Here is a 6,293-nt window from a genome sequence, read left to right as displayed (position 1 = left end):
TGTTGTTGATTCTTAAAATTAAATTATATTATTTAATTAAAGATTGAATATCAAAAATACGATGCTTTAAAACATTTTTAATGTCGTATCCATCGAGGATTATTTCTTTGTGTGGGTTTAGAGGATCATTGAATAATAAATTGACGGGACATGAATAATAGTCTGCATAGCGTTTCGAAGGAATAAATTGATCGAAATTGTAGTTCTTAAGCTATTGAGATTACAAATGTATTTGTCAAAATTGCGGAATGTTATTTGTATGATACTTGCTAAACTTGTGGCTTTGCTGCGAGAAATTTATATACTTTACCAATAGGAAAAATCCTGTCACTCCAAATTTTACCCCCTCGAGGGGTAAAATAAAGTAATCACATTCTTGGTGGTAGGGTCTTGTGCGAGCCCGTCTGGGTAGGTAACACCCATTCATCAGTTATTCTACCGCCAAATAACAGTACTCAGTATTTTTCAGTTTCAGTGTTCCGGTTTGAAGGGTGAGTGAGCCAGTGTAACTACAGGCACAAGGAACTTAACATCTTAGTTCCCAAGGTTGGTGGCACATTGACGATGTAAGGAAAAGTTAATATTTCTTACAGCGTCTATGCGTGATGGTGACCGCATACCATCAGGTGGCCCATATGCTCGTCTGCCAACCTAGACCATAAAAAAAATCGATGTTATTACCAGGAAGTAACATCGATTTTTTTTATGGCTCAAACTGTATCTCCATATCAAATTTCATCTAAATCGGTTGCGCGGTTCAAGACATAACTACTATACAATTTATAAAATAAGTATAGATATAGATTATTAGTTTAACAATTATGTCTCCTCTTGAATGTCAAAGCAATTATGAGAGAAAGACAGAGATCGAGTTACCAGGAAAAGCAATTTCATAGAAGGTTGGATTTAAGGTGGCGCTCATAACGGTCCCCCTAAGAAATGGGATAAGAACAAGTGAGTAATGATAAGACCCTTTGTATTTATATATAGACGCTGAAACAGGACCTTAGGGGGTATAAATTACGACAACCAAAAATGTGAACATAAAAAAATTGAATGAACTAAAATATCATCCATTTTTTATCTGTCAGATGTATCGTCATTCTTTAACGTTCATTCTAGTATTATGCTACTATGTAAAGTGTTATACATTTCCATATTACAAGTAAGATAAGCGCATGCACCTTAAACTCGAGGTTTATCAGTATCAGGTAAATGAAAGTAAATGCTTTCGAGACATTGAGTCCGCAGCGCTTCTAATCACATTAGCGTCAGTTTTGCTTACGACATTTGCAACGTTACACCCGTAGGGTCGCTATGGCGATTTTCTTACGTGGATTGTATTTTTTTTTACATGTTAGAAACCAAAAGACGAGTAAGATTTATATTACGAATGTTTTTTCATCTGTTCCCGAAAAACTTCTATGTGTGTATTTAATTTTGAGGATAGGTCGACCATATTAATCCATACTGTGTTCGTTCAACCAGTGTTTTTCAGAAGGCAGATAATCGGGTTTTTTGGTGCGCTTTGGGAAAGACCTATGTCCATCTGCAGATTGAGATTGGCTCATGATAATTATGATGGTGAAAAGTGTAAAACATTCCTTACGAAAACCAGCTTTAAGTAGTTTTTAGTGCGTAGAGTAAGTCCCTAAAGAATTGAGTACAAAAAGCAAAACCTAAAAATCTGGAATATTTATGACAAGTTGAACACTGCTTTTTTTAATGTATCTTGTTATCCAGATATGTAATTTAGGTATGCTTAAATTCAAGAAATTATTGAAATCTATTCAAATAAATCTACTAACAATATTTTATAGGTCAAAATAAGCCGTTTTGTTATATTTTACTTTACACAACAAACAACAACAGCCTGTAAATTCCCACTGCTGGGCTAAAGGCCTCCTCTCCCTTTGAGGAGAAGGTTTGGAACATATTCCACCACGCTGTTCCAATGCGGGTTGGTGGAATACACGTGTGACAGAATTTCTATGAAATTTGTCACATGCAGGTTTCCTGACGATGTTTTCCTTCACCGCTGAGCACGAGATGAATTATAAAGACAAATTAAGCACATTAATCAGCGGTGCTTGCCTGGGTTTGAACCCGCGATCATCGGTTAAGATGCACGTGTTCTAACCACTGGGCCATCTCGACTCATAACCACTCATATTTTACTTTAATTTTACGTAATTCTACCGAAATAATAACTAACTTCAAGAGAAAATTCAAACAATTTTTAATAAATATCTTTATACAAATTTCTCCGAGATCTGTATGAAATGCAACAGGATATTAAAGAATCCAGTCATCTGAACGTCCGCTATCTACCCCTTTGCAAATATTTGATAACGTTCGCTACCGGAGCGCGGAGAGCGCATTTTATATTGACTTTAAAATAAACAAAAATTCAACGTTTATCTCGACGATCAACTAATAATTATTGATAACGTGATTTATTAAAATAAATTTTAATATTTTCATTCGTTTTTTGAAACGTTATTCAATTCGTTTACGTTTCAAATGAATGCTAAAAAACGTTTTTTTTTTTTAATAGTTTCTACTTGACAAATATTAATATTTTTTTTCTTTTTCTTACTTTTTAAGATTTTAGAACAGAGTAATGCCGACGTTAAACTCAAAATTAAACTCAAATTACTTTAGTCAATATTAGCATTACACTTACTTATAGATGGTCAAATAAAGCAGTACCACCCGTTCGGAAAAAAACACCCTGACCTGAGAAGAACCGGCGAAAGAAACTCAGCAGATCCTTTTTTGTCGATTTTTCGTTAGGAACATACCTATTTATAGATGTAATATTAACAAAAAAGTTTTAACTGTATTAAGACGATTTTTTCATTATTGAAATAATATTTTGACCTATAGCAACACATTATTCAGCCAAACTTTTTAATTAAAGAAATAAGTCAAATTCTTTATTTAAAAATTAAATGATAGCTATTAAACGTGTGGAAATATTAAAAACGTATGCAAAATTTTTGGTTAAAACAAAAAATATACTCAACCTACAAAGAGTCGTGGTACGAAATTAGTTGTAAGTAAAATGCAGATTCAGTGCTGAATCTCTTTGTTCAACGTAATGCTTTTAAAAATTCATTTTCTTATCTCAGTCCTTTTGCTGTTATCGTCCGTAATGAGAACTTTAGATTAAATAAAGAGAAGAAAGGTTTAAAAGGAATTGGTTTGAAGTTTTGATTAAAATTTCGATGTCGCTGAGTACGTACGTGTAGCAGTGTCCATTTTGTTTATTTTTTAAACCGCTTTAATTATATTTGTAGAAAAATATACGTTCAGGTAAATTGAATCTATCGAAGAGTTTAATATTACTGAAATCTAGATTTTGTTCCACATTTAAACATGTTAAATAATTAAGAATATTTTACAATAACAAACAGTTGACTTGACAACCTTAAATTTTACAACATCAGCTAAATTTCCCACTGCTGGGATAAGGCATCCTTTCCCTTTGAGGAGAAGGTTGGGAACATATTGTACCACGCTGTTCCTATGCGGTTTAGTGGAATACACACGTGGCAGAATTTCTAAAAAAATTGACACGTGCAGGTTTCCTCACGATGTTTTCCTTCACCGCCGAATACGAGATGAATTATGAATACAAATTAAGCACATTATTCATGTGCTTAATTTGTATTTGTTCAGTGATGCTTGCCTAGGTTTGAACCCGCAATCATCGGTTATGATGTACGTATTCTAACCACTGGGTCATCTCGCCTGTGTATTAAGTGTTAAATTTTATTAAAAACTTTTACAATCGAAACAATTTAACTTTATTTTTAATAAACGCAAATCTTATTCATTATTTTCCTTCATTTTCTTCTTAATCGCCAGTAAATTCTTGAACTGATTTATTATATGATCTTGGGACAATTTCGGATTTTTCGCCTTGAACGACCCAGGGCCGACTTCCACAAAGGGATAAGGGCTTAACCGTCTGTTTCTTAACATTGTATCTTTATCAAGATTCATGAAATATCTCTGAAACAATTATACCCGTTTAATTTAAATTAAACACAGATAAATAATTGAGAATTATTGTAATATTTTTAGGATTGACGAAAGGTAGTAAATACTTTTCTTGTTGTGTCTTCTTGATATAATAAAAAAAAAGTCTTTAAACAGCTACATATGATTTTGCGTCAATTGGGCTCATACCGATACGATCAGAAGTTTTACGTGAATGAAATAAAAAGTTTATCTCGATAATAATCTACATTCCGAACTGGCTTATCATTTTTAATCATAAAATGATGATACAAAACTTCTCGTAAGGGTTTGATGTCTGGGACCTACCCACTCACATCATCATCATCGTCATATCAGCCGCAAGACGTCCACTGCTGAAAATACATCCAGCGATACCCCGCGGACTTGATCAGATCATTTGTCCATCTCGTGGGGGGACGCCCTACGCTGCCCTTGCAGGTACGTGGTATCCACTCGAGAACTTTTTACCACTCACTCACTAGTTATTGTGCCATCCAACAACAATGCTTAGTATTGTTGTGATTCGGCTTGGAAGGTGAAAAACGTAACTTCTTAGTTCCCAAGATAGGTGGCGCATATGGCGATAATTTAACTTAACATCAGTTAGCCCATTTAGCCTACATACCTACTACAACCTATATTATATTATATTAACTTATACATAAATAATATTCATGTTGGTTTCATTGTTTTTCAGTTGGGCATATGTGAATTTTCATCAATCATAAAATAAATAAATAAAAAATATACCTTAAAATGATACGGCGTTTCAAACCTATCATTCCCGAAGTCCGAGTCAATTTCCATCGAAACAATTGAAGGGGCATTAAAGGTGTTTACATAACTTTGTTTAAGTATCAAATCAATTGACATTAATATGAAAATACACCGCATCCTTAGACTTTAATTAAAACATTAATTAAAAACCTTAACGATTAAATGCACTCGGAAATATTTCTCGACTACGATTTGTTTTTAATTAACTGCAATATTTCACGGTTCATTTTTCATTATTAGGGTTTCGTACATTTATAGAAGTAAACACGTATTTATAGAAGTTAGTTTGTATGATAATTAAACTCAAACTCAAACTCAATTAACTTTATTCAATATAGAAGCATTACACTTTCTTATTGATGGTCAATTGAAACACTACCAACGGTTCGGAAAAGAAAATACCCTGACCTGAGAAGAACCGGCGAAAGAAACTCAGCGGGTTTGTTTTTGTCTCATATACTATATAAATAAACAATTTAATATGACATGAAATAGCCAGGAGGCGATCGTTTCATTCCCAAGGTGTGCTATCGATCATAAACTCATGTAAGTGTCAAATTATAAATGCCGAATATAAAAATATTTTAATCTACAATAAGCCTAAAGTCAATATCATTGATTCACGAAGGAAGCTTAACCACTCGACGCCAGTTATTTCAACACAAAGAAAGAGTAGAAAGCATGCACGTCTCAATTTTTTTTAAGCTATGTTTTGGCGTACAATACTTTATAACCGTGTTTCACTATTTATTAAATAAACTATAATACAATAAAATCTATACTAATATTTTGTATGAATCGAGATGGCCCAGTGGTTAGAACGCATGCATTTTAACCGATGATTGCGGGTTCGAATCCAGGCAAGCACCGCTGATTCATGTGCTTAATTTGTCTTTATAATTCATCTCGTGCTCAGCGGTGAAGGAAAACATCGTGACGAAACCTGCACGTGACAAATTTCATAGATAGAAATTCTGCTACATGTGTATTCCACCAACCCGCATTGGAACAGCGTGGTGCAATATGTTCCAAACCTTCTCCTCAAAGGGAGAGGAGGCCTTTAGCCCAGCAGTGGGCATTTACAGGCTGTTGTTGTTGTTGTGTAATATTTTGTATGTCTATATCGAACTTACCTTATATAGGATGCAGTGCGTTTTGGATAAGTATTTATTCAGTAGGTATGTAAATATGCTTCACAGTTTCATCCTCTATAAATTAAGACCAATGACTTGACATGCTTGTCTTTTAAAAAAAAAAATGCTGTCTTTTTCGTTTTCTTTTACAATTCTAAATTTAAATTTATAACACATAGTTAATTTTTATTCTCATAAGGAAAATGACAATAAAGTTTCTCAACGCATCAACAGACATTGACCAATATACGGTACTCCTATGGGAATTTAGACATATTATATTTCAATGGTAAGAGAAGCAAAGGTAGAAAAACCCAAGCTAATAACTTAACTTTGTTCATTAATATACAGTAA

Source organism: Vanessa cardui, chromosome 17, assembly GCF_905220365.1.
Source record: "Vanessa cardui chromosome 17, ilVanCard2.1, whole genome shotgun sequence".
Taxonomy (NCBI): domain Eukaryota; kingdom Metazoa; phylum Arthropoda; class Insecta; order Lepidoptera; family Nymphalidae; genus Vanessa; species Vanessa cardui.
This window is presented reverse-complemented; position numbering follows the sequence as displayed.